Below are 27,431 nucleotides of genomic sequence, written 5' to 3' on the forward strand. Positions count from 1 at the left end.
GCAAAAAACAGGACACATTTGTCGACTTCTGCTTTTAGCTATGGATCAGTAGCCTAGCGTGGGGGGTGCAGGGGGGGCCGGCCACACCGGGCGCAACATCTGGGGGTTAGTGTTAGGGGGCGCAAATCCACGGGTTAGGGGGCGCAAATTACTTGCATTGCCCCGGGTGCTGACAACCCACGCTACGCCACTGCGGCCCTGAACGAGCAGGAGAAGGAGCTCAAGTGACGCTGCGCGCTGACGTCACGTGGCTGTAATGGTGGTGTGCCTCGAGATTTTTTTCATCAAACAAGTGTGCCTTTGCCCAAAAAAGGTTGGGAAACACTGGGCTAGACATTTACAATCAATATATCAATAACTGGCTGCAGTAGAAGCTGTTAAATTTAATCAACTACTTCACCTTAATCTATCAATCAATCAATCAATCAATCAATCTGAGAAAGGTTTTTCTTTATACGCAAAATTTGCTTATGTTCAACAAATGGACACAAACCATGTAAAGGACCTGAAGTACTAGCAGCAGAGGAGGGGGAAAGAAGACAATTCTTTGGTTCTGGAGTTGCTGATGTCACAAACCTCTCAGCTGCTGATGTACGGTCAGCTGACTTCACAATGTTTGGCCCCAGGAGGAGGTGGTCAATACTTTAAGAAGCCAATTTCTTCTCAAGGAGTGACAACCTTCTGATAGGTAAGGCTTATTTGTAAAATTATTTAAATCCTGACTTTTGCCCTTAACAAGGGCCTCCAAGGCAGCTTACAGCTAACATAACAGCTCATCAAATAACAACTGAGAATATGGAGAAGAAACGCTAAATTTTCAGCCTGAGACACAGAAGCCAGCACATTCAAACAACAACAGCTACAGCAGGAGAGAGGTTGGTTCTCAGGTGGCTCTGCAGTCCGCAATTATTTAAAAAGTCCACTTTTAGAAACCTAGGAAGCTGCCTTATCCTGTCAGACCATTATCTAGCTCCGTGTGACAGACCCTGACTTACAGGATTTTTGCAGCCCAACCTGCAGGCGCCAGAGAATGAACCTGGACCTTCTACGTGCAAAGCAGGTGTGCAATCCTTCATCTCTTCCCTCTGATGTTGAATACAGAGGACAGGAAAATTCAGACATGGAAACAGTCCTTCGAACATCTTGGCTTCTTACCCTTTGGGGCTTTGCAGGCAATAACCCACACTTTGAAACGCAGCCACAAAAGAACTAGATGCGCAAGGTGCTCATAAGGCTCACACAAGTTGTATTTGGAAACCTAACTTGTTTACCCTATGGAGAAAACTCAAAGGATTAATCTCTGTGGCATTGCCAGCCCTCCTTTTGAGCAAAGAGCCTTAAAATCAGAAAGAAGAAGAGGGAGGGAGACTGAGAAGGGAGCCGTCGAGGCTATAACAATCTAATTATTCACTGGTACACTTTTAATGAAACATGACTCCGTTTTTCTATCTAGCAGCCTCCTACAATACTGTCTTTCCAGTGCTTTAGTTTGTATAGCTTCTTTAATGAGGAAATGAAGATAGAGGATAAGTTAAGAAGTTAAAGGAAGGAATGGTTGCTTTTATGTTGGGAGAAAATCATTGCTGCTCTGGGAATACTCTAGTGTATAACTTGAAAAATGCTAGTGAACGCCTCTGTTTTATATTTCGGCAAAGCGCTTACCAGTGGATATTGCAACGTGCACATCTTAAAAGAACTACAGGGGCAAATTTATCATCGTCTTAGGGCATGTGAATGACAACAGAATGTTTGTTATTAAGACTTCATCTACTCCTGCTGCTTATTCTTTTTCTAAAGTCATAATCCTCTGTACATGATGTGGTGGTTAACTGCTGTGGAGATGATTGTCAGAATCTGCTGATTATATCTTCAGGTAGGGAATACGAAAAGAAGAGCCAATAGGATTTAAAAATTATACCATGACAAAAATACATATTATAGCACTGTGGTGCCTCTGTATATCTGATTGCAGAGACTTCCCTGCCCTGTTTACTTGTGCTTTGCACTTACCTAGAATAATTCCATTATTTGCAAAGGCACCACCCCATTTATTTGACTGCAGATTGCCATGGAAAATAGTTCTGTTATCCATTTGCAGAATGTAGAACTATATAGTATCAATATCCATGGTAGTTCTGGTTAAAATAGCCATGATATTTTAAAGTCTATTAACCATCCTGCTGGCATGAATGCATTTTACTTCATAATCGCAGACAGCTGTACTTCACTTTTGAAGAAGAATGTATTGCTCACTTTTCTTAATGGATAACATGAGGTAAACCAATATAAACTAACTGAGGCTTTCTCCTGCAAATTTTTCCTCTGTGGGGCATATCAGGTTGGATTTAAAGCTGAAGTTAATGAGTGCAATATCGTAAGTAGGCCTGCAATTTATGTGGGGGGTTGTGTTCTGTACCTAAAGCTAGAATTGCGTAGTCAAAACCCATTGGGTTCAATGGCGAATGAGATTGACAAAGGCATTTTCCCCAGAACCCCTCACACTTTTGGGCCACCTTTTTATTTATTTTTTTGCCACAAACGTAAAACTGAATGATTACAAGTTAAATGTGCACAAGTTGCAGGTTTACTGTACCTCTAATCAATGCAGCCCAAATGGACAGGGATGCATCAGTTCACATTGGTTCCCCAATAGTGTTGTCAGATCTCCAGAGCTGACCTGACGTATCCAGGTTTTCCCAACCCCTCCAGATAGCAGAGGAGGGGGTTTTTTTTTTAAAAAAATAATTTTTATTAACAAACCAAATCACATTAGTTCCAAATTACAGAGCTAAATTTTAAATTTGCTTCGAGCTCAGAAAGGGATCCAATCATCTCTACTGCTGCTGCTTTGATGTTCACAGTTCTGTCCAATTGATGTTCACAGTTCTATCCATTCCTCTCTTTGTTGTTTCCTCATCTCTTGTGGTTGTTATCGTATATTTTTCCTTTCTTTGTAACCTCTGATAGTCTCCAAAAGCGAGTTGAAAACAAACGTTGTCATAGTCCTGTGTGGATTTTCTCATTAATCCAAAAATCATATTCAAACAGCAGACGTCATTTCAACACTTCCGTATAAAACAGTCTTAGCGTCTGCTCATTAATTTTTGCAGGCTTGTCACTCCCACCTCGATCTTTTCAGGGGGTTCTGCCAGGTCAAACACAGAGTCCAATATAATAACAAAGCCATGGCTTCCTCCCCCTCTTGATCGTCAATCCTGCAACGAAGCCTGCCTGTCATGGCGAATCTCTTTTTGTAACTGCGTCATTCCAAAAGCCTTTCATTCCTTTCCACATCTTGCACAAACAAAGCCTTTCGTTAATAATTCGTTTCCACACAGTTCATAATCATCCCGCTTATAATCAATTGTTGCAACGGTTCTTCTTGGGGGGGGATTGTTAGGTAATCACATAGAGAAAAAAAGAAAAGTCCCCCCTTTCCATCCCGTTCCGACATACCGACATCTTTGATGTATCTTCTTCTTGATATATTTTCCTGTTCAATCCAGCCCGTTGCTCAACTTCACAGAGGTCGCTTCAAATAGCAGTCTAAACTCCCTTTCTTCACTCGAAACATGTGCATTTGCTGCTCTCTAATTGTTTATTTTGAGCTCCTGCAACCACATCGCGCAATCAGAGACGGCGTCCGGGAGAGCGAAAAACCCACACGAGAGCTGTGCGCCTAGTGCCCTCACCCCCTCCTTCTTTCGAACTTGGGGGTGATTTATCGGCAACCGCAGGCAAAGGCAGTGTTTTCCCAATTCCCTGGGAAAACTAGGGAGGCTAATTACTCCCATATTAGCTTCTTAATTACCTCGTGTGAGCCGGAGAGATAGTATTGTCGGCCATCTTCCAATGCGCCCCTAGCGGGCCCCCCAGCAGAGGGGGATTTGAATCTCCAGGTGGGAAAGAGGGCCTTAAAAAGAAATGTCATCATCAGGGCCTGCCCCTAGATTTCAAGGTTGGGCCCTGAAATCTCAGGGTCTCGGGTGCACCTGATCTGGCAACCCATATCACTGAATGGGAACTGATAAGCAGCCAGAATCTGTTTACTTGTTGACTGTAGCATCAAGTGATGACTTCCAAGTATGAACAGGCTACCAAAGATTAATCTTTATGGATAGAACTTCTACAGACTGCACTGCCAACTCTATTTTTCAATGCAGACGTGTCACACATGTGCCTAAACATCATGATGTGTTACATAATCAAGAGATAAATTGCAAAGTACATGCATGTTTTGTTGCCTCCATGTGGTGAGCATGAACATGTCTGTGAAGGGCAGTTCCTTTCTCCCAGATCCTTCTGGCATTTTTATGGGTATTAGATGTGGCACAAAACTGTTTAGACAGGCGTGCAGGAAGTTTCCCTTTGGGCCCTTAAAACTTTCATCACTTTCTTTACTTCCTTTTTCCCCCTCCTGGATTTCTTGGAAATGCTAGTTCTCAGCATCAGCAACTTGACCAGCCATTTGTCCACTCGTGGCTATCTGCCAAATGAGCATCATTAATTCTGCAAGCTCAGGGGTGCAGAGTTCAGATCTACTGCACCTAAAATGGAAAATTAATCACCCACGTGCCGTAGAACCCATATTAAAACTTTAGCAAGATTGGTTTGGTGATGTGATGCAGGCAAACTGTTCTGGTTTAAACTTAATGGTTTCTGATCAGAACCATTCATGTGTAATATGCATATGCAAACCATCTAATGGGCAGTATTCTTTTTAAACCTCCAGATGATCAAATGCCTTTTAGTCGTACTCCATCTACTTCTATCTTCCTAGCTAATGTAAACCTTCATTCTCAAAGTCAGGAGTGTAAAGCTTTTCTTTAAGGCAGGAAACCTGTTCTCTAGCACCAGGTTTACTATGTTTATTGATCTGAGAGTTAATAGAGCAGTAATCAATATACACATAAAATACAAGCCCTTTGAAACCCACATATTCCTGTAATCGGGGTGAAAATTTTTCATCCCCATTAAAGGAGAATTCCTTAGAAATATAGCTGCCCCATTTATGGCTAAATTTTAGCTCTTTTAGAGTTTCTGAACCTACAGTTTAAAAGACACACACACACAATATGAAGTGCTTAAGGTGGCCTATAACAGTTGAAGCAAGTGCTAATACCTAACATCGAAGGCTAAACAGGGTAAGGAGAGCAGGGAAAGCTAAGAGCAAAAATATTAAAAAGCTTTTCATAAGTTATGGCTTGTTTGGACTGCGGAACTGACCAATGCTTGGCAAGACAAGATCAGGGACTGCAGAGCTTCTCCCTTACCACACAAACTTTGCGAGCTGTTTGGGTTTGCCAGCAGTTCTCTTGAAAATACCTCTGAGGGGATATTTGCTTAGATCTTATTAGTGACTGGTATCAACAGCTTCGGCAACAATAGGTGGGCTTTTAAGGGAACAGGATGCAATGCAACCAACATTATAATTCTCAGTGATGGAGAAAGAGATAATTTTCATTATTTTCTAATAACAACAGACTCATTTCAAAACTGAGTGAGGGGAGTTGGCTCATAGGGGAGCCTTATGACCAGAATTTCCTGGACATATCCAAAATACTGTGGAAAGAGGCATTCATCACTTTGATACCAAAATTGGAATCTGAAAAGACTCAACTTAAGAACTACCGTCCCATCTCACTCCTAAACGTGGATTACAAAATTTTTGCTGATATTTTGGCAAATAGACTGAAAAAAGTTTTAAACGAAGTGATTCATGACTTCCGGGGGCGGCGCGAAACTGTAATGGCGGTCCTCTTCGGGCTCTGAAGAGGGGCTCCGCGGAAAAGGGTCGGTCGCTGCGGCATAGCGACGACCCATCAAGATAAACCACGGGTAGAGTGAGCCCGTGGCCGTGGGACTCGGCGGGCACCAGAAGCTGCTCCGAAAGCACAGAAGGGACCCCGTAAGGAGACCCGGAGTGAAGGAGGGGTAGCGGTGCTGTGAGTTCATCGCTCTTTCCGCGGAAGCGAAGCCGCGCGGCTGTTACAGATGAGCGCTGATCCTTCTTCCTAAAATCAACGCTAAACTGCAAGCAACATACCCGTGAGTAAAGGGGTTTAAAATTTGGCAAAGAAATTCGGTTAATTTGGCTGAAAGCGGGAGACGAGAAAAGGGAAGTCCGTCTTCCGACATTGCTGACAAGATCAAAGCAAAGCTTTTAGAAACGGAAGCATTTGAAACGGGACTTTGGGAAGCTTAAACTTTTTCGTGCTATAAAATTTGCCTTTTTTATTGAGCTCAAGGTGGAAATGGACATTGACTAAAAGAAGCAGCAGATGGTGACTTTCCTCCTATCTTTTTTCTTCTTTGGGCTGTATTTTTAAAGAGCCAGATTGTCGGGCTGCCAGAGAGAGAGACTGTGTCAAACTGCGGAAACAGTTGCAAACTGTGCTAGAAAGTAATTGTTACATTTGAGCAGAAAAGACTGATTGGGATACTGTTACAAGCACCTTTCGTGAAACTTTGTCGATTTATAAAAGGTGCTTTGGGAGATCTTGAATTTATGAAGGGACTTTTGGATTAACGAATTTATTGTTTTGAAACAATTTGGAACTTCAATGGCGGATTACTTCCTTCCTTGTCTTTGAAATTGGGTGGCACTCCCCCTACAGGGCTTTCGGATTACAAAATCCTGGGAACTGACTTTTGTTTTGAATTCCATCTCACTGGCTGTTTACTCCTGAATTTGTCTTTCCCATGGAACAATAGACAATTTGACCTTGAACATTGACAGATGTGTAATGAGTGGTGCAGGGAGAACAAGAGCGTCTAAAGCAAAGGAAACTAAAGAAGCTAAGGAAAAAGAAAAGGAAAAGGAAAGAAGACCAGCACAATTTGTACAAACAACATTGACCCAAGGACGCCGTTCGTCGGTTCCAGCTGTACTGGTGTCTCATAGAGAACAAGGGGAAATAACTGAGAAGTCCACTGAGGAAGATATGGCAGCAGGTGGGTCAGACACACTATTAAAACAAATATTGGAGCAACTATCAAGTTTAAATCAGAAGGTGGACGATCAGTCTGTGAAGATAGATAAAGCAACTTCCTCGATCCAAAAACTGACTGACCAAGTTTCCCAGCACACGCAAGCCATAGAGAAATTGCAAGGAGCAACAGCGGAAAATCGAGAATTAGCTGGAGAAGCAATCCAGAAAGTGGGAGTCCTACAAAAAGAGGTTGAAGAAATAAAAGGAGAAGTTAGGCCCCTGCACAAACAGGTGGGTGAACAACAAGTCTATCTGTCAATGGTGGAACTGAAAAATCGTGAGAGCAACATCAAATTGAGAGGTATTCCAGAACTCGAGCAAGGAGATTTGATTGGATACTTAACACAGGAATTCTCGAAGTTCTGGGGTTTAAAGGAAGACACGGATTTTAAGATTGTCTCGGCATATAGATTGGGAAGACTGGTAAGGAAAGACAGATCCAGAGACTGCTTGATAATTTTAAGAACAAAGGAAGAGAGAGACAAGATCCTAGGCCTTCACTTCAAAAAAGCAATTGAAATACAAGACAAAAGAGTGGAAATTTACAGAGATATCCCGAGGCAGCTGCTGGACCTTAGAGCCACCTATACAGAATTAGCAAAATTGCTGAGACACAACGCAATCCCCTATAGGTGGGAGTTTCCACAGGGATTATCCTTCACCTACAAAGAAAGGAAGGTTAAAATAAGAACACCTGAAGATAACCAAAGGTTCCTTCACGACCACGGAGAAGATCTCCAAAAAGGAGCGGATTGGTTTCCAGTTTTACCAGCACCAGCACCGCCCGGAAGTGGGCCAACGCCTATACCTTCGGGATCTGAACAAAAGGAAGACACCCCATCTTAAGAACATCTTAAATAGAACAGGATGTCTCTGCAGCTACTTAGTTGGAACATAAATGGCGGGAATTCTCCGGAAAAAAGGAGAAGGATATTTCATATCCTAAAAAAAGAACAATTGGATGTAATATGTTTGCAAGAAACACATGTGACTAGGCTCCACAGGAAAGTATTAATTAATAAAAGACTTGGCCAAGAATTTATTTCATCAGATAAAGTTAAAAAAAGAGGTGTTGTAATTTATGCAAAGGAGAACCTGTCGCCAAAATTTTTATTTAAAGATGATCATGGAAGAATCCTCGCAATTGAAATTCAAACACAAGGGGAAAAGATTTTGATATTAGGAATCTACGCGCCAAATGATGGAAAATCAGAATTCTACAAGAAGCTGCATGAGACAATGATGGACTATTTGGACTATGCTAATATTATTGTGATGGGAGATATGAATGGGGTGGTGTCTACAAATATGGACAAATCCCAAAATCAAAACTTAACAACAGATGGCAGACTCCCTAAAACTTTCTTTGAAATGACAGACAATATGGACTTGATTGACATTTGGAGGACAAAGAACCCCTTGGGTAAAGAAGGAACTTTCTTTTCTGAGGCCCACTTGTCATGGACACGAATCGACCAAATTTGGATATCTAGAGGGCTGGCTCCGAAAACGAGAAAAGTGGAAATCTGCCCAAAAACCTGCTCCGACCACAATGCCATAAAAATGGAACTGAGACTTTTCCCAACTGGATCCTTCAGATGGAGAATGAATGACACCTTGTTAAGAGATCAAGAGATTGTGAAGAAGGCCCAAAAAACACTAAAGGACTACTTTGAAATAAATTTGAACACTACGGTGGAGAAAAGAACAATCTGGGATGCAAGTAAAGCTGTAATGAGAGGGTTTCTGATTCAACAGAATTCGATAAAAAGAAAATATTGGAATGGAAAAAAAGAAAAAATTTTAGAGAAAATAAGTGAAGGAGAGAAAAAATTGAGAACCAAACCGAAATCTAAAGAGGTGCTAAGAGAGATTAAATTTCATCAAGCACAATATTCGAAACTGATCAATCAAGAGATTGAGTGGAAAATCAAACAAATGAAGCAGAGATCGTTTGAATCAGCAAATAAATGTGGAAAGTTGCTGGCTTGGCAGCTGAAAAAAAGACAAAAGTTAAATACGGTTACAAATCTGGAGATTCAAGGAAAAATAGTTCAGAAACCAGAAGAAATAAGAAAGTGCTTCCACAGATATTTCAAAGAGCTCTACGCACAGGGGCCTCAGAAAGAACCGGAAATGGACCAATTTTTGGAAACAAATGGACTACCTAAAATAAGTCAAGATAAAAGATCAATTCTTAACAGCAAAATAACTCAACAGGAAATTGAAGGTGCCATCCAAAACATGCAGCTGGGCAAATCTCCAGGCCCGGATGGACTCACCTCCAAATATTACAAAACTTTGAAGGATTTCTTGATACAACCGTTGTTGGAGGTTTGTAACCAGATCATGGAGGGGAGGAAGGCACCGGAAACGTGGAAAGAAGCATTTATCACATTGATTCCCAAGTCAGAAAGGGAAAAGACTCAGCTTAAGAACTACCGTCCCATCTCACTCCTGAATGTGGATTACAAAATTTTTGCAGACATTTTAGCAAGTAGACTTAAAAATGTATTAAATGAAGTAATTCACAAGGACCAAGCAGGCTTTCTCCCTGGTAGACACATGTCGGACAATACCAGGAACATCATTGATATTTTGGAGCTGTTGCGAATTAGAAATACAAGGGCTGCTTTAATCTTTATTGATGCGGAGAAAGCATTTGACAACATTTCTTGGATGTTTATGAAGAAGAACTTGAAAGGGATGGGAGTGGGACGGGGGTTTGAAAATGGATTAGAAGCAATCTATTTAGAACAAAAAGCTAAACTGATAGTGAACAATGTGGTATCGGAGGAACTTCGAATTGAAAAAGGGACACGACAGGGGTGCCCTTTATCCCCTCTGCTATTTATTTCTGTTCTGGAGGTATTGCTGAAGATGATTAGGGAGGACCAGCTGGTGCAAGGTATAGAGGTCGGAGCGAAACAATACAAACTGAAAGCCTTTGCAGATGACCTAGTCTTGACAGTACAGGAGCCAGTATCTAGTACAAAAAGAGTTTTGGAACTTATTTTGGAGTTTGGTCGGGTGGCGGGATTTAAGTTAAACAAACAAAAAACTAAGGTTTTGGTCAAAAATCTGACACCTACAGAGATAGAGGAGTATCAGAAAGAGACAGAGCTAAGTGTGGTTAAAAAAGTGAAATACCTGGGGGTATACTTGTCCACTAAAAATTTAAACCTTTTTAAAGATAACTATGAAAAATGTTGGTTGGAAATTAAAAAAGACTTGGATATTTGGTCAAGATTGAAACTTACCTTGTCAGGCCGAATCGCAGCTATAAAGATGTGTGTTTTGCCTAAAATGCTATTTTTATTTCAGACCCTTCAGGTCGTGGACAGAATGGAATGTTTTGGAAAATGGCAGAAGGATATTTCTAAGTTTGTCTGGCAGGGCAAAAAGCCCCGAATAAAATTTAAAATACTAACCGACTCAAAAGAAAGAGGGGGGTTTGCCCTGCCGGACCTAAGGTTGTACTATGAAGCTGCAGCCTTCTGCTGGTTGAAGGATTGGTTCCTGTTGGAAAACACCGATGTCCTAGATCTGGAAGGGTTTGATAATGTGTATGGTTGGCATGCATACTTGTGGTATGACAAGGCGAAGGTCCATAAATTGTTTAAAAATCATATTGTCAGAAAATCAATTTTTGCCGTCTGGATGAAGTACAAGGATTTATTAGAAAGCAAGACCCCGAGGTGGCTATCACCTGTGGAAGCCAAGATTTCTAAAAAAAAGCCCAATATGGAGGCCTACTGGCCAAAGTATTGGGAACTGATTGAAAGAGTTGGAGATAACTGGAAGCTCCAAAGCCAGGACAAATTAAAAGGTAAGGTGCGAGATTGGCTACATTATGCTCAAATTCAAGAGGTATTTAAAATGGACAGAAAAGTGGGTTTCCAGTTGGAGAAATCGAAACTGGAGACGGAGCTGCTAGAACCAAAGACTAAGGTACTTTCGAGGATGTATGATTTGCTGCTTAAATGGAACACACAGGATGAGACAGTTAAATCTGCTATGATAAAATGGGCACAGGATGTGGGACACAACATTATGTCTGAAGACTGGGAAAGGTTATGGAACACCGGTATGAAATTCACGGCATGTAGTGCCTTGAAAGAGAACATTATGAAAATGGTATACCGGTGGTACATGACTCCAGTCAAGCTGGCTAAAATATATCATCTTTCTGATAATAAGTGTTGGAAATGCAAGGAGGCAGAAGGGACATTCTTTCACCTCTGGTGGACCTGCCCGAAAGTAAAGGCCTTTTGGGAAATCATACATAATGAGCTGAAAAAGGTATTTAGATATACCTTCTCTAAGAAACCAGAGGCCTTTCTCTTGGGCATGGTGGACCGGAAGGTGCCAAAGAAGGACAGAACCTTGTTTATGTATGCAACCACAGCAGCTAGGATTCTCATTGCTAAGTTCTGGAAAACACCAGATTTACCCACACTGGAGGACTGGCAGACGCAGTTGATGGACTATATGGAGTTGGCAGAAATGACTGGCAGAATCCGAGATCTGAGCGAAGAAACTATGGAGGAGGACTGGAAAAAATTTAAGGACTATTTGCAAAAACATTATAAGTTGTTTGAATGTTAAGATAGCGCACGATTAAGAAATGTTATGTTTCCGCAATTTATTTTAAGAAATGATAAAGTAAGTATTGATAGAAAAAACGAGAAATATTTGAAACAAATTATTATGTTTATTAAGAATGTCAAAACTAAATTACAATTTTTTGAAATTGGTAACATAATACATTTAAAGGTATAATAAGATGGGAAACAAGATAACAAATTGCTGAACTGGCTAGAACAATGAATGCAATGCTGAGAGGATGCGAGGAGGTCCAAAAGTGAATTGCTGAAAGATGTTAAGGAAAGTTTCATAACATTTTTTCTTGTTTTTATTTTTCCTTATATATATATATAAAAAATGTTTCTTGAATGTTGCCATGTAAACAAATTTGTTAATCTATGAAAAGAAACGCAATAAAAAATCTTTATAAAAAAAAAAATAAACGAAGTGATTCATAAGGACCAAGCAGGCTTTCTCCCTGGTAGGCATTTGTCTGACAACACCAGGAATATTATTGATGTTTTGGAATTATTGCAGACAAATTTGAGCACGAAAGCAGTTTTGATTTTCATAGACGCTGAGAAGGCCTTTGACAACATATCTTGGAAATTTATGAAGAAAAACCTGGAAGGGATGGGAGTGGGAAGGGCGTTCCAAAATGGTATTGAAGCAATCTATTCAGAACAGAAAGCTAAATTGATAGTAAATAATGTGGTGACAGAAGAGTTCAAAATTGAAAAAGGGACACGACAGGGGTGCCCCTTATCACCCTTGTTATTTATTTCTGTCCTGGAGGTGTTGCTGAACTTGATTAGGAAGGACCAGCAGGTGGAAGGAATACAGGTCGGAGGAAAACAATATAAACTGAAGGCCTTCGCAGATGATTTGGTCTTGACACTACAGGAGCCAGAACCTAGTACAAAAAGAGCTTTAGAACTAATTTCGGAGTTTGGTCGGGTGGCGGGATTCAAGTTGAACAAACAAAAAACTAAGGTTTTGGCAAAAAACCTGATACCTTCAGAAATAGATGGGTTCCAGAAGGAAACAGAATTAAATGTGGTTACAAAAGTGAAATACCTGGGGGTTAATTTGACTGGGAAAAATTTGAATTTGTTCAAAGATAATTATGAAAAATGCTGGTCTGAAATTAAAAAGGACTTAGAAACTTGGTCAAGATTGAAACTTTCCTTGTTGGGAAGAATTGCAGCAGTTAAGATGAATGTATTGCCAAGAATGTTGTTTCTGTTCCAAACCCTCCAGATCGTGGACAGAGTGGAGTGTTTTGGAAAGTGGCAGAGGGATATTGCAAAGTTTGTCTGGCAGGGCAAAAAGCCCCGAATAAAATTTAAAATACTAACAGATGCAAAGGAAAGAGGGGGATTTGCCCTGCCGGACTTAAGATTGTATTATGAAGCTGCATCCTTCTGCTGGATGAAGGATTGGTTCTTGTTAGAAAACACTGATGTCCTAGATCTGGAAGGGTTTAACAATGCTTTTGGGTGGCATGCATATCTGTGGTAAGACAAGGTAAAGTTTCATAAATTGTTCAAAAACCATATTGTCAGGAAAGCTTTATTGTCTGGACCAAATATAAGGACTTACTTGAAAATAAGACCCCGAGGTGGTTATCACCGATGGAGGCTAAGACCAGAAAACTAGTTAACATGGAGAGTGGCTGGGTAAAATACTGTGAGATAATAGAAAGAGTTGGTGATACTTGGAGGTTGCAGAGTTTTGAAAAATTGAAAGGAAAGGTGCGAGACTGGTTTCTCTATGCCCAAATCTTAGAGATTTTTAAAAAGGATAAAAAAATTGGTTTCCAGGTGGAAAAATCAAAACTAGAGACAGAACTTCTTGAACCTAAGACGAAAGTGCTTTCAAGGATGTATAACTTGCTGCTTAAATGGAACACTCAAGATGAGACAGTTAAATCAGCCATGATAAAATGGGCACAAGATATTGGGCACAACATTATGTTTGAAGACTGGGAAAGGTTATGGACCACCGGTATGAAATTTACGGCATGTACTGCCTTAAAAGAAAACATTATGAAAATGATATACAGGTGGTACATGACCCCAGTCAAACTTGCAAAGATATATCATCTGTCTGATAATAAATGTTGGAAATGTAAGGAGGCTGAAGGAACATTCTTTCACCTCTGGTGGACATGTCCGAGGGTGAAGGCCTTTTGGGAAATGATTTATAATGAGTTGAAAAAGGTATTTAAGTATACCTTCCATAAGAAACCAGAGGCCTTCCTCCTGGGCATTGTAGGCCAGAGAGTGTTAAAGAAGGATAGAACTTTCTTTTTATACGCAACTACAGCAGCAAGAATCCTTATAGCCAAACATTGGAAGGCACAGGAGCTACCCACGCTGGAAGAGTGGCATACGCAACTGATGGACTACATGGAACTAGCCGAAATGACTGGCAGAATCCGAGACCTGGGAGAAGAGGCAGTGGAAGAGGATTGGAAAAAATTTAAGGACTATCTACAAAAACATTATAAGTTATATGAATGTTGAGAAATTTGCTAAGTTTTGGAAAAACATGCTTCAGTATTGAGATTTGAAAATGACGGAAATTAAGTTATGACTGTGAAAAGCTTAAATTATAGAGTATATAATCAGATGAAAGTACAAAAACACATGAAACAAGGTATCAATTTGCTGTTCATTTTTTTTTTATTTCAAAGAAAACAGGGGATGGAAGATGTGGGGAAGTCCAGTTGATTATGAAAAAAGATCTGGAAATGTGAATTTTCTTGTATTTAACTTTCTTTTTTTCTTCTGTAAAATCGCTTTTGCTGTATTATTGACGATGTATTCTGACCTTGGAAAAAAAGCAAATAAAAAAATATTATTAAAAAAAAAACAAAATGCTGTAGTCAGCAGCAGTGTCCGGGCGGGAATTGTTTAAAAAAAGTCTGAAAAAATCCAGACGTATGCCAGTTTTTTGTGACTTTGCCCCCACACCCCAGCTCTTGGCACCCCTACTATATCTAAACAGTTTTAGTCATTCGTGTAGCAAAAGTGTTTGCCATTTTTATAATAGTACAGCGTTTGGCACTAATGAATAGCATGATAACTTATTTGCAAGCACAGTGCAGGAGGAGAGGAATTTTGTGTTTCTTTTTCTTTCTGGATTTGCTTGCTAATGCATTGGTATTAAGTGATGACATTTTGAAATGCCGTATGTCTGAATGCCAGTTGATTATTTTGGAACCCCTCTTCCCCCTCCCAAAGAAATCTGTTCCTAAACAAAATGATCTAGTTCTATGTTTTGAAAGAAACTATTTACCGTTTCATCAGTTAAGTGTTTGCATCATGCTTTATAAATGTAATGGCTGCCTATTGCCTATATTGTCTTGGTCCAGGCTGACAACAAAAGGATAAATACAGTGCGTACAGCAGGTCCCTCTGGTTATACCATGAACATGACACATGTCATCCTGTGATAAATTGGCTCTGTGTCTGTTCAATTTCAAATCCAAAGCTCTGGAGGCAGAGGTGTTAGGAAGCAGGCATAATTCTGGCGAGCAGAGGCCTCAGATGCACAAAATTAGCGTGCATGGAGCAGATAACAGAGAGCAGGAGCGAGACAGAAAGGAAGTTTGCACAGGTTTGACGACTTCCTGGGGTTTAGGTGGTATTGGCAGATGTTAGGTGTGAAAAAACATCTGTAAGCACGATAATGAATGTTACCAGAATTTGAAGTGACAACTGTATCAAGCACAAATGCTACCTTGTCTCTGCATTTGCATACCAATTAAATAAAAAAAAACAAATATTGGATTCCAGAATTTGTTTGACAAATAATCTGCTGGGTTTACTCAGTACATCTGGGTCAGGCTTTTTGGCTGCTTGACAGCTGCCGTATCAAAGGAGAATTTAAGCAAAAATATGTATCCAGATTGCTACCAAGTGCTCCACTTTAAATAGACATTAGAGATGGGTCAAATTGGCTAAGAAACATGTGGGATCTTTAACCATGGGGCTCCCAGGCTCTTGATATTACTTGTTTTGCTTTGCATAGCTGACATGGCTGGCTCCGAGGTTTCACTCTCAATCTCTTGGATTAGGATAATGAGGGTACGCGTTTGCCTCAGAATGGCAATGTTTAATTGTTATGGCAGAACTTTTTTGGTGCCATTCTTAAACCCCGTTCAATTAAAAAAAGGAAAATGTTATAAGGTTTTATTTATAAAAAAATAATAATCTTCAACAAAAAACAATGTATCTAGTTTTACTTGGAATGCTCATATATTTATTTATGTGTGGTATAAAGAGTGTGGGGCTAGGACTCACAAAACCTAGGTTCACAACCCTACTCAGCCAACAAAACTCATAGGACAAGCTTTGGGCCAGTCAATTATCTCTCATCTCAACCTACTTCAAAGGGTTGTTGTGAGGATGATATTTGGGCAGGGGGAGAGAGAACTATGGATGTTGCCCTGAGCTCAGAGTCAGGATGGAATATAAATAGTAATAAATAAATATACATAATAAGTACATAAAAATGAATCTCTGAAGTAGGGACCCATCTCTTTTGCTTACTCTGCAACATACCATAAACACTGATCATAAGGTAGACATAAATGGTAATAATAAAAAAGAACACTTGCACACTTTCTCTTTGTAGATATTTATACACATCCTTATAGCATTCTCTAGGTGGTTCACAAGTCAAAATCAAAACCATGAAGTACAAAAATACATGAAAATAAAATCCAAGAGTACAGCCGCTAATAGAATAAAAGTTCAAAAATGTATTTAAGACCAAAAAAACAACAACTTTGCCTGGCACTGAAAAGACCACAGGTACTAGATTACCCTTTCTGGGGAGACATTCCATAATGGAGATACCAATACTGAAAGCTCTCCCTCTCAGCTAGCCACCTCTGGGTATCATTTAGTGTGGATACCCAGAAAAGGGCCTCAGAAGATTGTAGGGTCTGGATAGGTAATTGTGGAAGGAGGTAAATCCTCCAGGTAATCTGGCCCCAAACCATTTAGGATACAAACGTGTGGGTGATTATAAGCAGGGGAAGATAACTTGGGGGGGGGGGGGCTAACAACATTTTTGGCATTCACCCTTGTCCAACCCTCCAGGGCTCGCACATGAGAGGTGAGTTTGCACACCCCTTGCGCGCTCTCTCTCTCTCTTGCACACGTACACAGAAGACAAATAGGCAAGCACACAGCACTCCCTCCTGAGCTGATCCATACAACTCAGGTATGGAGGGGGTTATTGCTATGGGTGGGGGGGGGGATTCAGTTTGCTTCACTTTTTAATGTGGACTTACTTAGCTTGCATTCCCAGAACAATGTGTGAAAATAAACACTGCTAGACTTCAAAATTCACACTTCTCTGAATACTGTAATGCCCACCTACAAAAAAAAAAATGCACATGGAAGGGAAAATGTGTATAAAATGCATATATTAAAGAAAGTGACATTCAAAAATACATTATATTTGGGGGAAATGCCTGTGCATAAGTAGGCCAAAATTATGGAGGAATGTTTCTGATAACTTTAATAAATCACAAACTGATCTAGAAATGTAGTGAAATGAACTTAAGACTGGAAAAGTAAGAAACTGAGAGAAAAGAAAATTGACAGATTAGTCTACCCCAAGTTATATTGCATGTATGGAAGTGAGAGCTGGACCATGAAGAAGGCTGATGGCTGAAGAATTGATGCTTTTGAATTATGGTGCTGGAGGAGACTCTTGAGAGTCCCATGGACTGCAAGAAGATCAAACCTATCCATTCTTAAGGAAATCAGCCCTGAGTGCTCACTGGAAGGACAGATCCTGAAGCTGAGGCTCCAATACTTTGGCCACCTCATGAGAAGAGAAGACTCCCTGGAAAAGACCCTGATGTTGGGAAAGATGGAGGGCACAAGGAAAAGGGGACGACAGAGCACGAGATGGTTGGACAGTGTTCTCGAAGCTACCAGCATGAGTTTGACCAAACTGCGGGAGGCAGTGGAAGACAGGAGTGCCTGGCGTGCTCTGGTCCATGGGGTAATGAAGAGTCGGACACGACTAAACGACTAAACAACAACAACAAAGTTATATTGCCTGCCCTGCTCATCAAATGATCAGTCTTATGACCCAGGAAGGGGTGATTTGCATCCCCAGTAGGGTGCTGGCTCTGCACACTTCAGCACTATGTTTAATATTAATTTACTGTCAGCACTGGAATCTTGGATGGTTCAGAAAATTTTTCTTGGGAGCCTCAATCAGGCCTGTCAACTGGGGGTTAGCTACTCCTGGGCTACAGTCTATGAATTGTGAATGAAGAAGTTAGATGTGGCTACTCTGAAAGCAACAGTCTTGTGTTTCCTCCTGCTCTTTCCCCTGATGGTGTCTAGTAATAGAAAACATATGGCATCATGTCCCCATGAAGCCATCCTTCCTGCCCCCACAAGGAGTAGTCAGTGAAGTACAGCAGGGGTAGGGAGATGTCACCATCACCCTTTCTAGATTACTAGAAGATGCATGGGGCTGTGTGTTTTTTCAGAGGAAGCAGAAGGTCTTCTGCAACATCTCTTTCCAGCCTCAGTGACACTAGTCTCTTTATTACCCACAATTTAAAAGATATTCTGCATGTGACTGTGGTAAGATATCAAAATATGTACACAAGGTGAATATGGTGCTTTAAGTACTTAAAATGTAAATGAAGGAAATCCTCTCGGATGCATCTGGATGCTTTAGATATGCCTGAGCCCACTTCGTAGAAGAAAGTAGGGCAAATATGTTTTTTTAAAAAAGAGCTCCACATATGCAACAGAGGTTTTCTTGTTTATACAGTGCATTGCAAATTACCTGTAAAATGTCTAGCAGGTAACAGCTCACATGTTATGGAGTAGCATGAAAATCACAGTAAAACAAATAGTATTTCAGTACTGAAATGTATTATAAGCAACTTCGTAACTTGTCGAACTTGAATACCGCTACGGGGTACCTTGAATGTTTGGAGGGAATACGTTGTGGATAGGAAACATGTTCTTGCTAGAATAAAGGAATTATTTTGACATACCAGCATTCAGTTTTGCTTTCTGTCTTTATGTGCAATGGCAACAATATACTGAAGTGCAATACAACTTCGGTTTTCAAACGTAATCTGTTCTGGAAGACCATTCGACTTCTGAAATGTTCAAAAACTGAGGTGCAAAGGGCACTCTGCAAATTTACAGTGAAAATTGAGAAAAATATAGTGGTACCTCAGCGGAAACCATTCGACTTCTGAGGCATGTTCCAAAATGGAAGCATTTACTTCCGGGTTTTTGGTGTTCGAGTTCCAAAATGTTCGTCAACAGAGACTTTCGAAAGCTGAGGTTCCACTATACTATGTTATGCTCTTTAGAGCACGAGAACCAATGAGACACATAGAGCAATCATAATCATATTTAGTCAAAAAGTAAGTTTCACTAAGTTTGGTGGCATATATTCCCATGCAAATGAACACAACTTTGATTTTCAACGAGTTTCAAATGACAACTATAAAATAATAATAATAAAATCTGGAACAAGATGGAAACTGATAAATGTAGGCTTATTATCCCACACAAAAGAGAGCAAAATCTGGTTCTGGGATTTGTGAGATGGTAGAATTTATCGCTCAAGGGAAGTAGTGGGAAGGAAACCTCTTTGAAAACTGAATGGGACATAGCAGCTGTGATTTTCACTGAAAGGAAACTATCCAGCATCAACAGCAGGACATACGTGATTGGATAGATTTTCCCTATCTTTTAATATCTGTGAATCCGTAATTCATTATCAGCATGCTACACTTTCCTAACCCCCTTTTCTCCTTGCCCCTTACAAAGATTTTGAAGTCTCAACAATTTTCTTAGCGTTTGAAAAGCAAGTCTGTCCTAGAGAGCTCTGCTGTAGCTCAAGATCACTGTTGGCTTTTTATATCTATGGAGAGTGCAATATGCTGAGCTTATTTTATGCTTGCATTATCTTTGCCTGAGTCCTCTATCTTTTTAGCCTTTCATTTTCTCCAGTTTTTATTTCCAGGGGTGTAACTAACCAAGCTCAGCAGAGTCATACAGAGAGCTGGGCATACACCTGGGGGAAGAATTCCATTAATAGCTGTTCAAATGTTTAAATGCATTTGCTTTGAGCTTCGCCATGCCTCTCCTGTATTCATGTATGTTTTAAAGCATTTGTGATCAAACTGGATAAGCAGAAACAGAATGTTAAATTCACACGCGTCAGTGTCGCTGATGGATTTATTTTACATATTAATTCAATTCATATCTTGGATTGTAAATACCCAGTGCAATGTTCATAAATACTGTTGAAAAACCAAACGTTTTCTGAGTCAAGGGTACCGCCCATTCCACAGCCCCCGCTGCAGGCCAGGAAAGTAGGGCAGAAATTTTTTATTTATTTTTTGCAATACTCTTGTGGGGAGGGGAGATTCCAAAAAAAAAAAAAAAAGGAAAGAAAAATGGATGGGGAGTGGGGAAGGCTTAGTGCTTCTGGTTTAAAGATTTCTTCTTCTAACTAGCAGCTTGGCCATTGCTTGTATTGGTGGAGCTGCAGTCAGCAGCCCGGCAGGCTCCTGTCCTTCCCTTCCCCCCCACTGCTCCTAGGCTGCCATTTTCTCTCCTTCCCTTCCAACAATGCCTCTGGAATGATGCCACATCCTGACATGGCACCATTCACCCAGAGGCACCGAGGGCAATAGCAGCCTGCTGGGCTGCTAATTACAGCATTGCCACGGCAAGCGGCAGCAAAGCTGCTCCTTAGAAGAAACCAGATACAATGCCGCTACTTTGATAGCTGCAAATACATGGGATGGGTAAATGTGTCAATTGCAGAGCCACCTGGATTCTCATTTTTCCAATCTTAGGTTTTGCCACATTTTGCAAAACTTTGCTTGAATTTCAACATGCATCTTTCCAAATACACACTTTTTTTGCATTTTGTATGGTATATTCATAAATACATGTATTTTAATGCACACTTTCCCCTAAAATAAGTGTTTTTGTTCCCCTTTTGTAGGTGGGAGATATCAGTCAACCTGTTTTATTACGGTCATAAACGAGCAGTTTTGTAGATGGAGATAGATAGGGATGGGACAGAAATTCAATATGGTTCGTATTGAAAGCCAAATATATCAAATTTGCACTTTCCAAAACGATATGAGAACTGAAAAATAGCCATCCTTCAAAATTCACGTGGATCCAGATTTTGCAATATAGTTCTCCAACCAATGTTTACATATATTAGAAACTAGAAGTAGCAAAGATGGGTACAACATGGAAGCTAAATCTAAGACAGCAAAGCCTGTCCAAACTCCCTTCTCACTATACTCAAAGTTTGTTTTAAACTGCCAACTGCTCGCCCCAATGTCACCCCCTGCTCACTCTACTCAAACCTCTACCATTGTTTAGAATTGCCACTCCTTTGTCAATCCAAGGTCCAATCTGTGATTATTCCCATTTCAGAAGAAACACAGTTCTTTGGAATTTCTGTTCACTGTTGTTTTATTTTGAGCATTTGTACCTTGCTCTTCAACCAAAAAGGCTCCCAGAGGGGCTTACAATCATTCAGTCAAATGAGACAGCAGGCTTACAATCTTCCCTCCAACCTGAACCATTTAAAGTATGTCTAAGGGAAACACAGCATGCCTATAGATGTTTTCATGCATGTTTTATCATTGCTTCTTTAGTGAAACCATCACTCGAAGGTCATATTGGCACATGTACCACCAAGAGTATGACAGTCATCAGCTTTGTTTCAACTCTCTTTTTTGAAATTTCTGTACTAGCAGTATGAAGGTCATTTAGATGTTTCACAAGATGATTCCCTTGACATTAGGAAGAGCTTCTTAAAATGTCTGCCTTTTGAAAAGTTTTATTTTCCCCATGATTAAATGTTATGCTACAGTTACTTGTGGATATCAAATAATTTCAAGCATAGTGGGATACAAAAATAAAATAGCAGCTTTCTAAAACCACAAAAAGACAGCCAAACAGACAAGATGCTTATTGTAAATAGCACAAAACATGCACAAAACTTATTTTTATTTTAAAGAATAGCTAGTCTCTCCATTAGGTGGTGTTTGGATCTTATTTCAGAACACCTGAGCTACCTTCATTCTCCCCATTAAGTCCCCATTTATTTCAGTGCACATTCTATTCACTCTGCACTTCAAATTTAGTCATGTAATTAGTTGAACTATAGACATGTCTACTAATTTTGACTGGTTTGTCAGTAAACATGAAGATTTAAGTTCCATGGTCTTTTAAAAGAACATTGTATTTTTTTTCCTGATACACGTCTGTGTACACAGGTGTATGTAGCATGTTATCTTCACAGCTTCACCAAAGTGTTGCAAGAATACATTCATTAATATATATGAAGTTTCGGGGTGCCATAGTGATGGGGTCTAAACAGATCTAAGATGCGGTAGATAAATATTTCTGGAATGTAATGACTGAAATAAATAATTCAGTGTACAAAATTGCACCAAAGTCCCAGAATTATATTTAGTTACTGATATTTTCCAAATTCCCAATTTAATATTTGACATCTGGAAAAGAAATGGATTAGGTAAAACCCCTACTAGATACTTTCACATCAGAATCAGTATTAATAAATAGTATTTTTGTTAAAGGCAAGGTCACCTTCAGTCCTCCCATCTATTATAGTTTTAAACCTATCTAAAAAATGTGCATTTAAGTCAAGATTTTTATTGGACACCACTTTGGATTCCATTTTGGCCAATAGAGAAGAGCCACTTTGCTTTGAGGTGAGAGCAAAGTCTAGCTCCTGGAAACCTGAGACTTTGTGTATTTCCGTTCCATAACTTAGGGAAACAGTTGAGGGAAACTCACCAAGCCTTATTGAGGACTCTTGGGGCAACAGGGCTTTGTATTGCCTTTTCCACCAGCCATTTTCAGGGCTGAAAACTTCTCTCTACCCTACACAAAAGAATTGAGGCCTCAGTGTGTACAGAATCATGCTTTGTATATTGCTGTCCTAAAAGAGCCCATCCCAAAAATGACATCGTCGTGATAGATGCTGGCTGGATAAAGGTCTTTCCAAATCTAGAAGTGAGATGTGCTTCATTATGGGAATCTTTGTGACACTCCTTTCTGTGATTCACAACTTCTTGCTTTATTCCCAAGATATAAAAGCTTGGAGATATTATATGACATCATGGGAAGGGTGATTCTAGGACTAAGGTGAAACTGTGGAGCACTTTGGTTATTTTTTGCTATTGGATGCTGCATGTTCCTTAAGTAATTTTGTTACATTTATAGTATTTAAAACTGAGTTTTTTGGCTGTTATTATATTTGCTATTGTTTTGTTATGTTATGGAAATTATTTTTGTATTTGTTTGAAATGCATTCCTGTTTACTTTGTTGTAAGCCACTTTGAGCATGTTGTGAGTGGGTGTTTGTGCATGTGTGGGTGGAAAAGTGTCGTACAAGTAAAATGAATGAATGGAGGTTAAACATACTCCATGAATTTGTCACATCCTCTTTTCAAACTACTCAAGTTGGGCACATGCGCATATTGCAGCTTGCAGACTTAACATATAGAATAAGGGAACAAGAAGAACATAAATTTAGAGAAGACTGGAAAATGTTTATTGAATATATGGGGGGAAATTGTGTACACTTGAAAACATTGGCAGCATTAAGATAAGTTCAACAGTGTAAGTAAGTTCTGATGGATGTGATAATGGAATACTGAATGGTTCAGTTTTTGTAAAATATGCAGGGATTTATGATATGCAAAATGAACCATGGAAAGAGAAGAAGGGAAGTCGTTGATGTTTTAAGGATGTTTAAATGAGTATTCTAAATTGTAAAACAGAAAATTTAATAAAAATTATATTTAAAAAATAAAAGAGAGAAGAATTAACAGGGAGGGAGTTGATGGCCGTTACTACATCTTGTGAGATTCCTCAGTTTAAATATGCACAGTATAGTTTTGTCAGTTGTCTCCCCAGCTTTACAACGTTGGCTCCAGGGACTACTACTATTATGATGAGGGGAGATGAACCTCTGTCCACTTTCTCTACACTGGGCATAATTTTACCTCTATCACGTCTCCCCTTAGTCAGCCTTCTTATAAACTAGCAACCTTTCCCCATAAAGGAGTTGTTCCAGCCATGTAATTATTTCGGCTGCATTTTACAGAACCTTTTCCAGCGCTATAATATCCTTTGTGGGGTGAGATGACCAGATGACCACTGTACACAGTAGTCCAAGTGTGACCTCGCCATATATATTTTATAAAAGCTTTGTAATATCCACACTCTAAAGGTGTCATCCACCAACCTTTCTGCCACTCTCAGTTTCTCCAGGCCAGTTACCTTGGCCTGAGTGAATTCCTACTCTGTGGACCAGGAACTCATCCCACAATGCACACACCCATACTCGCAATGTCTGCCCAGCAGGCAGATAGTCATGCATGCAGCCAGTGGATGACAATGAATGGAATTGTGAGTATTTGATTTGCAGCAGAATGTGTCTAATACTGTCTGCCATAATTCAAGCAAATTTACATGAATAAATTGGAGAAAGCCAGTATGGTAGTAGGAATAAAGCTGACTAATTATGTTTAAATTCAAATAATCTGTTTAAGGGTCAACCCTCCAAATTAGTAGAGTTTTCTATATTGCTATTATAAAGCATAGACGGAGTGTCTCAACTAAATTAAATTTTTAAGCTGCCTCAAGAAAGAAGTAAAAAGATTTAAATTGTTGCTGCAGGGAAATTTAAGCCTGACACATAAAATGGCAAAGTGATAATAAACAGCCTGAGATACAGAACTTCAGATGCTGTTTGTAATTCTCTATTCCTCCTTCCATGCAATTTTCTTGATTCTTTGTTTTGAAGGTAGAATTCATAAGAAAACAATTATACATTGCACAAACACCTTGAATGTATAGTCTTCTCATGTTTCATACAAGTCTGAAAATTATCCCATGTAGTTTAGCTGTATAAGATGGGGTAGCATTCATTTCAGTATTTAATATAATCCCTGATTGACATCTTATCTCTCTACCCTGAACAAACCCATCGGCAATCCCAAAAAACAGTAACACACCAAATTTTCACATAATCTCAAATGTGTCATCAATCGGGAAAGGATTTCAGACAACCCATATGTGGGGAAAAATTAGTGCATGGGCTGGGTACATTGCACTGCAAGGAAAGGAATGGGCAGCCTAACACCTGCTCTCCATAGCCTGAAAAAAAAAAAGCCCTTAGTCCCTGTAGCTGCCCCAGAGGAGGAGGAGGAAGGCAAAGTGAATGGGATAGAGGGACTGCCTACTACAGTATAAATCCATGCAAGCTTGAATAGGGTCATGAAGTCCTCTGGTCCCTCTGCAAAACATCAGTCACAAGCCAACTCTGCTCAATGAGTTCACCAACTTATCATGCACATTACCAAACATGCACAGTGTCCTTGTCATAATTCTGTGATCTAAATCAGTCTCCCTGAATAGCTTCCCAATTTACTAACAAATTTAAGGTGAAGACATATTGTTTTGTTTACCTGTCAGGAGAAAGAAGCCATAGAAAGAAACAGTCCACTTTAGTGGATGTGCATCATAACTCATTATTATTATTATTATTATTATTATTATTATTATTATTATTATTATTATTATTATTATTATTTTATCACAATCCTTTATCAGTGGCTTTTCACACCCTTTGTTAAAGGTTGAGGAAATGGCTTCCAAGGGGACTGGTGTCAGGGAAGAGAAGGAATGTTCTCCTGTTGCCAAGTTGACCCTGGCACTCTCTCACCCCAATACACTTGTGTATAGTTGATTAGCTGTGGCAGAATGTAGATTGGCACTCTTGTTACTTTCAGTTGGATGAACATTTCCATCTAGTGGGATGAAGGTTCATTGGTTAAGGGCTGTGGCTCAGTAACAGAGCTCATGCTTTGCATGCAGAAGGCCCCAGGTTCAATACCTGACTGGGAATGTCTCCGGTCCAAAATCCTGGAGGAGCAGACAAAGCTGAGCTAGATGGACTACAGGTCTGAAAGAGTATAAGGCAGATTTCTGTGTTTCTACACACAATTAGTGAAGTGTGTGTGGGTTTCTATGAGGTAAGACTTAGTGATTACAGCAAGAGCCTATAGCTAACAGAACTGAATTGTCAAGCAGGGCAATGCAATTGCTTATGTGTATTTCTGAAAGCCTGGGCCACTCCTACTCTCAACGTGACTGGTTGTCAAAGCCCCCAAGCCACAAATCATAACCCAGAGCTCAAGAGCCTATGACAGTAGCCCAAACTCTGACAATCTTATGTGATTGGTCCAGACTCAGGATCAGGCAAACACAGACCACTGCATACATAACAATTGGTCAGCTGTAACTAGTGACTATGTTGGGGTGAAAGTCTTGCTACATGGTGTTTATGGGCAAGTAAACCACCAGCATAGTGCAGAATGGCAGGGAGCAATGGCTTGATTTCCTTGGCAATGAAAACCTGTTCGTTCTCTCTCTCTCTCTCTCTCTCTCTCACACACACACACACACACACACACACCCTTCAGAGTGAGAGTAGCACAAGGGAAAACCACACATTTGTTCTCAGCTATTTTGTCAGTTGGCCAAATCTGGCTAGCTATGGAGAGCTACAACATCATCACATTCACTGCATGGTCCCTGATTGGCCGGGATCATACAGTGAAAAAACAAGCCTTGAAAATGATGCAAAAACAGCAGTATGTAAAAGCTCTGAACAACCGCAGACACGCTCACAAAAATTATGTGAACATTTGGTACTAGGAGATTTGGAAAAGAAACCATGAGCATTCTAAGGTGGGGATCACTAAATGCTCTGCTGACATCAGCATATAAATGTGTGCAGTGTAGGATTAGATTGTTCCTATCTGTCACACACCAATTAAAATATTAAGCAGACTTCTAGAAGTGCTTACAAAAAGAGGCTCTGAATATTATTATTTTTTCCTTTTCAAAGAGTTGAGTCTTAAAGGATTCTTTTTTTAAAAGCAAGTTACATGCAAGCAAAGAGGAGGATTTACAACAGAAGCTGAGTGGCAACCTCACCAATCCCCTGAAGTCATTCTGCAATGGAAATGTCTGGCTCAAGCATCTTTCATAAAACCCACTTTTACTGTGTATTTTTTTACATTTGTATCCCACCTTTCCTCCAAGGAGCTCAGGGTGAGGCACATGTTCGCCTTCTCCCCATTTTATCCCCGTAACAACCCTTTGAGGTAGATTAAGCTACGAGACGGTGACTGACCCAAGGTCAGCTAGAGAGCTTCATGGCTGAATGGGGCTTGAAGCCCATTTCCCTAGTCTTAGTCAAACACTCAAGCAAGAAATTATCGCCTTTCAGATCAAGGTTTTATTACTCAGACCAGACTATTAGGATTCAGCCAGTAGCCAAAATACAGAGTTAAGTATTCTGGTTAAAAGTGAAATAAATAAATTAAGGCCTTATGTATATAATAAAGGTTCATAAATGTACCAAGCAAACACACACATAGATATATAGGCCACATGTCTGAAGCAGCCATGGAGCCATTTTGGAGCCATTTACTCCCAGGCTGACCAGGTGTTTTCTCTGCAAGGTCAAATGAAGGAGCCTCCCCATTGTCTTTTCCTTCACAAATCCTGTCTTAAGGGTATATCTGTGTATGAATAGGGTGAGCCTGTGATCTGGCTCAGGAACTAAGTATTTATCATTACAAAAGACTGGCCAGGCTCCCCAGGGTATCAATCCAGTAAGCATTAACAGGTAACTTGCCAGACAGTAAGTAAACAACCCACTCAGATTTCTGCTTTAGCCCGCCCTTTCTGTGATGTAGGTATG

The 27,431-nt window shown here is 40.0% G+C and overlaps 2 long non-coding RNA genes across 3 annotated transcripts in view; one reads left to right on the forward strand and one right to left on the reverse strand.

Annotated features, from left to right (window-relative positions):
* LOC308596996 overlaps window positions 1-27,431 on the reverse strand; it is a 493,319-nt gene that overhangs the window by 356,861 nt on the left and 109,027 nt on the right. The window lies entirely within an intron of this gene.
* Window positions 501-26,730, forward strand: LOC308597016. The gene is made up of 2 exons (XR_014012801.1): window positions 501-688; window positions 26,603-26,730. It is a non-coding gene; the product is annotated as an uncharacterized lncRNA (long non-coding RNA).

Source organism: Podarcis bocagei (assembly GCF_964188305.1).
Source record: "Podarcis bocagei genome assembly, chromosome: 11".
Taxonomy (NCBI): Eukaryota; Metazoa; Chordata; class Lepidosauria; order Squamata; family Lacertidae; genus Podarcis; species Podarcis bocagei.